Source organism: Belonocnema kinseyi, chromosome 10 (assembly GCF_010883055.1).
Source record: "Belonocnema kinseyi isolate 2016_QV_RU_SX_M_011 chromosome 10, B_treatae_v1, whole genome shotgun sequence".
NCBI classification, from domain to species: domain Eukaryota; kingdom Metazoa; phylum Arthropoda; class Insecta; order Hymenoptera; family Cynipidae; genus Belonocnema; species Belonocnema kinseyi.
The window spans coordinates 101,997,140-102,007,919 of record NC_046666.1 but is presented as its reverse complement, the minus strand read 5'-3'; positions in this window follow the sequence as shown (position 1 = coordinate 102,007,919).

The following is a 10,780-nucleotide window of genomic DNA, read 5'->3' as shown; positions in this document are numbered from 1 at the left end:
CTATAAATTTTGAACGCTTTCAATTTATTTATGATTACTAATTTTTTGTCAATAATCTTCTGAGTATGCAATTTAAATTTTGAAGACTTGAATCCCATCGAGTTGAAAATTATTGATATTTCATAGTTGAAAATAAAATTTTGACAGTTTTGAATTTTTATTGATTCCATTTTCAAAACTCTAATCTGCAAACAGTTCAATATTTAAGGTTTTGAAAGTTTTCTGTTTTCTAAATTTCAATCTGAAGCTTTTAAAAATTTCAAGAGAATTCAAAAGATTTTTAAGGATTTTAAATATTTGAGGATGTTTTCAAAGATGTCAAGGAATTTTCATCTTATTTTTATAATTTTAAGAAATTTGAAAGAATTTTAAAGAAGTACTTTAAAAATCTTTTAAAAAAGCTCAAAGTATGTCAAAATATTTGAAAGGTGTAGTATTTTAGTATACAATTCAGCCTTTTCAACGAAATAAATGGATTCTTGATTAAAATAGATGAATTTTTTAAAAATAAGAATAATTCTCTACCAAAAAAATTAATTTTTAACTGAGAAAATTCAATATTCAAGCAAAAAAACGCTCAGAAAATTTTTTCAAGTTTCAAATTTTAAATAATTTCAACCAAAGGTGATATATTTCAGGGTTCAGTATGAAAAATTAATTTTCAGCAAACACTTGAATTTTCAAGAAAATAGTTAAATTATTAACAACAAAAGAAAAAGAATTTTTAACCAAAATAGATACATTTTCAAACAAGAAGAATAATTTAATTTCAAAACAGATGAATTTTCAACTGAAAACGGTCAATTTTCAAGAAAAAAAATTTCGAATTAAATATTTCAATTTTCAATGAAAAAATAGATAAATTTTCAACTAGATAAGATAAATTTTTAACAAAAGTTTTACAATTAAATTTTCAGTTGAATTATATATAAATTTTAGACCATAAATGAAACAGTTAAATTTTCAATTTAAAAAATGAGTTTTGAACAAAAACAAAAACAATTGAATTTACAACAAAATAGTCAAACTTTTAAACACAGAAGTAAATGCATAAACAGCAAGAATAATATTCTAATAAGGAGATGAATTTTCTACCAATGAAGTTAATTTTCTCTAAAAACGACGAATTTCGAAGCAAACACGACAGCAATTTTCAAATGTTGAAATGAATTTCAACCCAAAAAATAAGTATTAAATCGAAAATGGAATAGTTAAAATTGATTTTTCAAGCAAGTAGTTTAGTTTTCAACAAAAGAAGTTAATTTTCTACTAAAAAAGATACCTTTTAACCAAATAAATGAATGTAAAAACATGAAGAATAATATTCTTATAAAAAAAGAAGAATATTCAAGAAAATACATGAGTTTTCCACCACACAGTTTAATTTTCTACTAAAAAAGAAAGTGTTAAAAAAAGTTTAATTTCCAGCCAAAAATAGAATAGTTATACAGGGTGGACTCGCTGGAGCTTACATACACGGCGTACTTGATTGCTACCCGAATTTCAAAACAGCAGGAAAGAAGCCACTGTACAGGGGCATTTTCATATGTCGCGCCTTTAAAGTTGCGCTCGGATCGGCCATTCGGTCAAGTCCGTGCATCTTCGGATCAAGATTATTATAGTTTCCATGGATGCGATCGAAACTTCAAACGGATACAAGTGTCAAAAAATATAGGTTATGTTATGTAGTAATTACAAACAATAAAAGTGTTTCATTAATAATGAAGTGAGGCTTGTGGACTGAGAAGTAAACGGCAATTTTCTTCTGTGCCAATAACATTATGGAATGGCTGCTGAGTGGCAAATAGTATAAATTGGTAATTATATTGTGCGCTTTTAGTCGGCGAAGAGTTAATTGTGTTTAACGCTTATTTGCGACATAAAAAAGGTATGTTATGAATAGACAGGATTTGTTTTGAATGAAGTGAATAAAATATTACATGCAAAAATTTTTAATTGACATTACATACAATTCCTTACTGCGATTTCGGTAAAAAGGTGAATCTGACCATAACCTCGAAATAAGGACAGATCTGCCCGGGACACAATGGGAGGAACTGCACTTTTTTCGTTCAAAAATGTCCAGAGCCTTCAATTTTGGTCCGATTTTTAATTTTTTTAAAATTAAAGTGCATTAAATTCTGAAAAGCTTGACGCTCTGAACTTTTGTTTCTTTTACTTGTTCATTAATCATTTCTTCACTCAAAGTATGGAAAAACTGAAATTTTTTACATAACAATTTTTTACGCTTTAATAACTGATTAGGTAAACTTTATATTATCATAAATGAATGCTTAGGGACTCATAGATTACAAATAGTTTGATCGTAAGTCAAATTTGAATATTTTATCACGAGAATTATTTATAACAATTGACCTGAAGTCGTTCTGGTGATTGAAAGAAATTATAATTTTGGAAAAAATCTGAAATTTTAATATTTTGCCATAAGAATTGTTTATAACAATAGTTATTATAGACTTTTAAATTATTCTTGTAATTACATATCATTCCTACATTAATACGAAGCACTTTTAGTAAACAGATATTTGTTTACTGATAAGAAGACTATTGGCTAATTTGTTTATAAAATTTGTTTATAACAAATAGATGCACTAATGAGCAAATTATTTGTATTCTATGAGTCCCTAAGCATTCATGTAAGACAATATAAAGTTTACCTAATCAATTATTAAAGCGTAAGAAATTGTCATGTAAAAAATGTCAGTTTTTCCATACTTTGAGTGAAGAAATGATTAATAAACAAGTAGAAGAGACAAAGGTTCAGAGCTTTAATAAGTAACACATTATTTCTGAAATTAATAACTGATTCCCATTGTTTTTTATTCACAGATCGAATATAGATAAATTAACATTTGGATATGCAGATGGATTTGGTGCATTTCAGATGGTTCATTTCAATGAACATTATTGGAAAACCGTTATCTCTAGACCTTATCCCAAGTCTGGACATTGATCAGCCTAAAATTCATTCTAATTCATTTTTATGATCTAGTTGTATCAAAAAGATATCTCGAGCTACTAAAATGAATTAGAGACTCGTTGGTGATATGATTGTTTAAAAAATGTATCCAGAGAACGTTATTGAGCAACGAACTGTTATTCCATTTTTTGAGAAATTGTACTATTTTTGAAATCGCTACCTCTGGATGTGATTTCCAAACTGCCATTTGATCAGCCACTAAAATTCATTCTAATTCATTTTTATGATTTAAGTGGATCAAAAAGATATATGGAGGTAATTTATGTTACCTCAATTTCAATTTACCATTTATTTAAAATTTTTTTGTATCTTAGAAAAAGTTTTCCCTGGACATCATCACAAAATTTGGTTGCTCAGCCACTAAAATAAATTAGAGACTCGTTTGTGATAGGATTGTTAAAAAAATTATCTAGACAAGATAATTTAGCCCAGATTTTTTATTCCATTTTTTTTAGAAATTATTCTATTTTCGAAATCGCTATCTCTGGATCTAATTTCCAAACTGACATTTGATCAGCCTTTAGAATTCATTCTAATTCATTTTTACGATCTAGCTGTATCAAAATGATATCTGGAGGAAATGTAACTTGCCTGAAATTTATCAATTATTTATCATTTCTTTGTCTTTTAATGAATGTTTTCCCTGGACTTCACCTCAAAGTTTGGTTTGATCAGCCACTAAAATAAATTAGAGACTTGTTAGTGATAGGATTGTTTGAAAAATTTATCTAGACAAGATGATTCAGCCCAGAAGTGTTACCGCATTTCTTTTATAAATTATTCTATTTTCAAAATCGCTATCTCTCGATCTGATATCCAAACTGGCATTTGATCAGCCTCTAAAATTCATTCTAATTCATTTTTCTGATATAGGTGTATCAAAAAGACATCTCGAAGAAATTAAACTTGCCTGAAATTTGATTAATAAATTATAAAGAGATTTTTTTGTATTTTACGAAATGTTTACCTTGGTCTTCATCTCAATAGTTGGTTTAATCAGCCACTAAAATAGATTAGAGACTTGTTGGTGATAGGATTGTTTGAAAAATTTATCTAGACAAGATGATTCAGCCCAGAAGTGTTATTGCATTTCTTTTAGAAATTATTCTATTTTCAAAATCGCTATCTCTGGATTTCATTTCCGAACTGGAATTTGATCAGCGTTTGAAAATCATTCTAATTCACTTTTATGATGTCGGTGTATCAAAAATATATCCTGAGGAAATGTACTAGGCAGTCTGATAAGTACCTGAAAATTCTAAGAGATAACATCAGTATTCACTAATGTGAACCATTTTCGTCGACCGCATTTGAAGAAGAAAAAACCGCTTTATCATCACGACAATGCGCCTGTTCATTCATGCTCAGTTGCACAAGAAAAATTGCATGAAATCGGCATCGAATTGGTTCCTCAGCCACCGTATTCACCAGACCTCGCCCCCAGTGACTATTACTTGTTCCCTAACCTGAAGAGATGGCTCACCGGTAAGCGTTTTTACTCAAATGAGGAGCTTATAGCTGAAACTGAGGCGTATTTTGGAGACCTTTCGATCGAGTACTTTTCGGACGGTATCAAAAAGTTAGAAAATCGTTAGACTCGCTGTATCGACCTAAAAGGAGAGTATGTTGAATAATAAAACCGACTTTGGCCAAAAAAAGGTCTCCGTGTTTCATTTTTCAGGGACTTATCAGACTGCCTAGTAGTTTGCCTGAATTTAAAATAAATAATTATTTAGGGATTTTTTTGTATTTTAGAAAATGTTTTCCCTATACTTCATCTCAAAGTTTGGTTTGTTCAGCCACTGAAAGAAATTACAGACTCTTCAGTGATAGGATTGTATCAAAAATTTATCTAGACATGATAATTTAGCCCAGAATTGTTATTCCATGTTTTTTAGAAATTATTCTATTTTCGAAATCGCTATCCCTGAATCTGATTTATAAACTGGTATTTCATCAGACTTTACAATTCATTCTAATTCATCTTTATTATATAGGTTTTTCAAAAAGATATATCGAGGAAACTTGCCTGAATTTAAATTAATCAACTATCTAGGGTTTTTTTTTGTAGTTTAGAAAATGTTTTCTCTGGACTTTATCTCAATAGTTGGTTTGATCAGCCACTGAAATAAATTAGAGACTTGTTGGTGATAGGATTGGTTAAAAAATTTATCTAGACAAGATAATTTAGCCCAGAATTGTTATTCCGTGTTTTTTAGAAATTATTCTATTTTCTAAACCGCTATCCCTGAATCTGATTTCCAAACTTGTATTTCATCAGACTTTACAATTCATTCTAATTCATTTTTATTATACAGGTTTTTCAAAAGGATATATAGAGGAAATTTAACTTATCTGAATTTAAATTAATCAACTATTTAGGGTTTTTTTGCATTTTAGAAAATGTGTTCCCTGGACTTCATCTTAAATTTTGGTTTGATCACCAACTGAAATAAATTAGCGACTCGTTGGTGATAGGACTGTATAAAATATTTATCTGGACAAAATATTTTAGCGCAGAATGTTTATTTCATTTTTTTTTTAGAAATTACACTATTTTCGAAATCGCTATCTCTGGATCTGATTTCCAAACTGGCATTTGATCAGCCTCTAAAATTCATTCAAATTCATTTTTATGATCTAGCTGTATCAAAAAGATATCTCGACGAAATTTAACTTGCCTGAATTATAATTTATCAATTATTAATCAATTTTTTTGTATTTTAGAAAATGTTTTCCCTGGACATCATTTAAAAATTTGGCTTGATCAGCCACTAAAACAAATTAGAGACTCGTTGGTGATAGGATTGTTTGAAAAATTTATCCACACAATGTAATTGAGCGAAAAATTTGTATTGCATTTTTTTTGGAAATTCTTCTGTTTTCGATATCGCTATCTTTGGATCTGAATTCCAAGCTGCCATTTGATCAGCCTTTAAAATTCATTCTAATTCATTTTTATGATCTAGGTGCATCAAAAAGATATTTCGAGAAAATTTAACTTGCCTGAATTTAAATTAATAAACTATTTAGTGATTTTTTTGTATTTTAGAAAAAGTTTTCCCTGGACATCATCTCAAAGTTTGGTTTGATCAGCCACAGAAATAAATTAGCGACTCGTTGGTGATATTATTGTATAAAAAATGTATCTAGACAAGATAATTTAGCGCAGAATTTTCATTCCATTTTTTTTAGAAATTACTCTATTTTCGAAATCGCTATCTCTGGATCTAATTTCTAAACTGGCATTTGATCAGCCTTTAAAATTCATTCTAATTCATTTTTATGATCTACGTGTATCCAAAAGATATCTCGAAGAAATTCAACTTGCCTGAACTTTAATTTATCAATTATTTATCAATTGTTTTGTATTTTAGAAAATGTTTTCCCTGTACTTCACCTCAAAGCTTGGTTTGATCAGCCACTAAAATAAATTAGAGACTCCTTGGGGATAGGATTATTTAAAAAACTTATCTAGACAAGATAATTCAGCCCAGAATTGTTATTCCATTTTTTTTAGAAATTACTTTATCTTCGAAATCGCCTCTGGATCTGATTTCCAAAATGGCATTTGATCAGCCTTCAAAATTCATTCTGATCCATTTTTATGATAGAGGTGTATGAAAAAGATATCTCGAGGAAATTTAACTTGCCTGAATTTTAATTAATCTATTATTTAGGGATTTTTGGTATTTTAGACAATTTTTCCTGGAATTCATCTAAAAATGTTGTTTGATCAGTCACTAAAATAAATTAGAGACTCGCTAGTGATAGGATTGTATAAAAAAATTATCTAGACAAGATAATTTAGCCCGGAATTGTTATTCCATTTTTGTAAAGAGATTATTCTATTTTCGAAATCGCTGCCTCTGGATCTGATTTCCAAAATAGCATTTGATCAGCCCTTAAAATGTATGCTAATTCATTTTTATTATATAGGTGTATTGAAAAGATATGTTGAGGACAGTTAACTTGCCTGGATTTTAATTAATCAATTATTTTCAGATTTTTTTGTATTTTAGAATTCGAAATCGCTATTTCGAATTTTTTCGGAATTTTCGAAATCGCTATCTCTGGATCTGATTTCCAAACTGGCATTTGATCGGCCTTTAGAATTCATTCTAATTCATTTTCATGATATAGGTGTACCAAAAAGATATTTAGAGGAAATTTAACTTGCCTGAGTTTTAATTTTTAATTATTTATCATTTTTTGTATTTTAGAGAATGTTTTCCCTGGACTTATCTCCAAATTTGGTTTGATCAGCCACTAAAATAAATTAGAGACTCTTTGGTTATAGGATTGTTTAAAAAATAAATCCAGACAAGGTAATTGAGCGAAGAATTTTTATTGCATTTTTTTTAGAAATTATTCTGTTTTCGAAATCGCTATCTTTGGATCTGATTTCCAAACTGGCTTTTGAACAGCCTCTAAAATTCATTCTAATTTATTTTTGTGATCAACGTGTATCAAAAAGATATTTAGAGGAAATTTAACTTGCCTGAATTTTAATTTACCATTTATTTATCAATTTTTTTTGTACTTAAGAAAATTTTTTCCCTGGACTTTATCTCAAAATTTGGTTTGATCAGCCACTAAACTAAATTAGAGACTCTTTGGTGATAGGATTGTGTAAGAAATTTATCTATACAAGATAATTTAGCACAGAATTGTTATTCCATTATTTTTTTAGAAATTATTCTCTTTTCGATATCGCTATCCCTGGATTTGATCTCCAAACTGGCATTTGCTTAGTCTTTAAAATTCATTTTAATTCATTTCTATAATATAGGTGTATCAAAAATATATCTCGAGGAAATTTAACTTGCCTGAATTTTAATTTACCATTTATTTATCAATTTTTTTGTATTTTAGAAGATAGTTTCCATGGACTGCATCTCAGAGTTTGGTTTGAACAGACACTAAAATAAACTAGAGACTCGTTTGTAATAGGATTGTTCAAAAAGATTATCTAGCCAAGATAATTTAGACAGAATTGTTGTTCCATTTTTTTAGAAAGTATTCTTTTCTCGAAATCGCTATCTCTGGATTGGATTTCCAAACTGGTATTTCGTCAGCCTTAACAATTTATTCTAATTCATTTTTATTATACAGGTGTATCAAAAGGATATATCGAGGAAATTTAACTTGACTGAATTTAAATTAATCAACTATATATGGATTTTTTTGTATTTTAGAAAATGTTTTTTATGGACATCATCTCAAAGTTTGGTTTGATCAGCTACTGAAATAAATTAGAGGCTCGTTGTTGACAGGATTGTATCAAAAATTTATATTGACAAGATAATTTAGCGCAGAATTGTTATTCCATTTTTTTTTTAAATTACTCTATTTTCGAAATCGCTATCTCCGGATTTGATTATGAAACCGGCATTTGATCAACCTTTAAAATTCATTCTAATCCATTTTTCTGGTCTAGGTGTATCAAAAAGATATAGCGAGGAAATTTAACTTGCCTGAATTTTAATTTATCATTTATTTAACAATTTTTGTGTACTTAAGAAAGTGTTTTCCCTGGACCTTATCTTAAAATTTAGTTTGATCGGCCACACAAATAAATTAGAGATTCTTTGTTGATAGGATTGCTTAAAAAATTAATCTAGACAAGACAATTTAGCCCAGAATTGTTATTCGATTTTTTGTTAATTATTCTATTTTAAAAATCGCCATCTCTGGACCTGATTACCAAACTGGCATTTGATCAGCCTTTACAATTCATTCTAACCCATTTGTATGATATAGGTGTATCAAGAGAAATCGCGAGGAAATTTACCTTGCCTGAATCTTAATTAATAAAATATTTAGGGATTTTTTTGCATTTTGAAAAAAGTTTTCCCTGGACTTCATTTCAAAATTTGGTTTGTTCAGCGACTAAAATAAATTATAGACTCTTTGGTGATAGGAGTTTTAAAAAATTATCTATAAAAGATAATTTAGCACAGGATTGTTATTCCATTTTTTTAGAAATTATTCTATTTTCGAAATCGCTGTCTCTGTATTTGATTTCTAAACTTTAATTTGATCACCCTTTAAAATTAATTCAAATTCATTTTTATAAAATAGGTGTATCAAAAAGATATCTCGAGGAAATTTAACTTGCCTAAATTTTAATTTATCATTTATTTATCAATTTTTTTATATTTAAGAAAATTTTTTCTCTGTGCTTTGTCTTAAAATTTGACTTGGTCAGTCACTAAAATAAATTAGAGACACGTTGATGATAGGATTGTTTAAAAAATGTATCCAGACAAGACAATTTAGCCCAGAATTGTTATTCGATTTTTTGTTAATTATTCTATTTTTGAAATTGCTATCTCTGGAGCTGATTACCAAACTGAAATTTGATCAGCCTTTACAATTCATTCTATTCCATTTTAATGAGATAGGTGTATCAATAGAAATCTGGAAGAAATTTAACTTGCCTGAATTTTAATTAATAAAATATTTAGGGATTTTTTTGTATTTTAGCAAATGTTTTCCCTGGACTTAATCTCAAAATTTGGTGTGATCAGCCACTAAAATAAACTAGAGACACGTTAGTGATAGATTTGTTTAAAAAATTCATCTACACAAGATAATTTAGCGCAGAATTGTTATTCTATTTTTTTGATAAATTATTCTATTTTCGAAGTCGCTATCCTTTGATCTGATTTCCAAACTGGCATTTGATCAGTCTTTATAATTCATTCTAATTCATTTGTATGATATAGGTGTATCAAAAATATATCTCGAGGAAATTTAACTTGCCCGAATTTAAAATAAATAATTATTTAGGGATTGTTTTGTATTTTAGAAAATGTTTTCCCTGGACTTCATCTCAAAGTTTTGTTTGTTCAGCCACTGAAATAAATTAGAGACTCTTTGGTTATAGGATTGTATAAAAAATTTATCTAGATATGATAATTTAGTCCAGAATTTTTACTCCATTTTTTTTAAAATTATTCTTTTTTCGAAATCGCTATCTCTGGATTTGATTTTCAAACTGGCATTTGATGAGCCTTTAGAATTCATTCTATTTCATTTTTATGATATAGGTGTATCAAAAATATATCTCGAGGAAATTTAAGTTCCTTGAATTTTAATTTATCAAATATTTATCGATTTTTTTGTATTTTAGAAAATGTTTTCCCTGGACTTTACCTCAAAATTTGGTTTGATCAGTCACAAAAATAAATTCGAGATTTGTTGGCGATAGGATTGTTTTAAAAATTTAACTAGACAAGATAATTTAGCCCAGAATTGTTATTCCATGTTTTTTAGAAATTATTCTACTTTCGAAATCGCTATCCTAGGATCTGATTGTAGAACTGACATTTGATCAGTTTTTAAAATTCATTCTCTTTCATTTTTATGATATTATTATTATTATTATTACACCATTAAGCCATTTCCCTTTCGAGGTAGGCGTGACTCACTCGGCAGGGGAAACGAGTAGTGTGTGGAAGGGATAGAGATTTTACAGATTGATCCAGAATTCTCGTGTTATTTAAGTAAATAACACGTTCGTTCCGCAACACTGCTCCGACCCAGGTTGCTGATCAATCTCTCTAGCAATCACCCCAAGCGAAGAACCTCACGAAGTCGTTATGTAAGTTTCCCCACTTGGTTCTATTAGTAGCCAAGGTCTTTGTTTCAGGCGTCATGCACTCTGCTGAAACTCTTTTTATTAACTATTTGCCGCCATACTTTCCTGTCCTGGCATACTTCTCTAGCTTCTTTTATGTCCATGCATTTTTCCATGCAGGCTCTCGTGTTTCT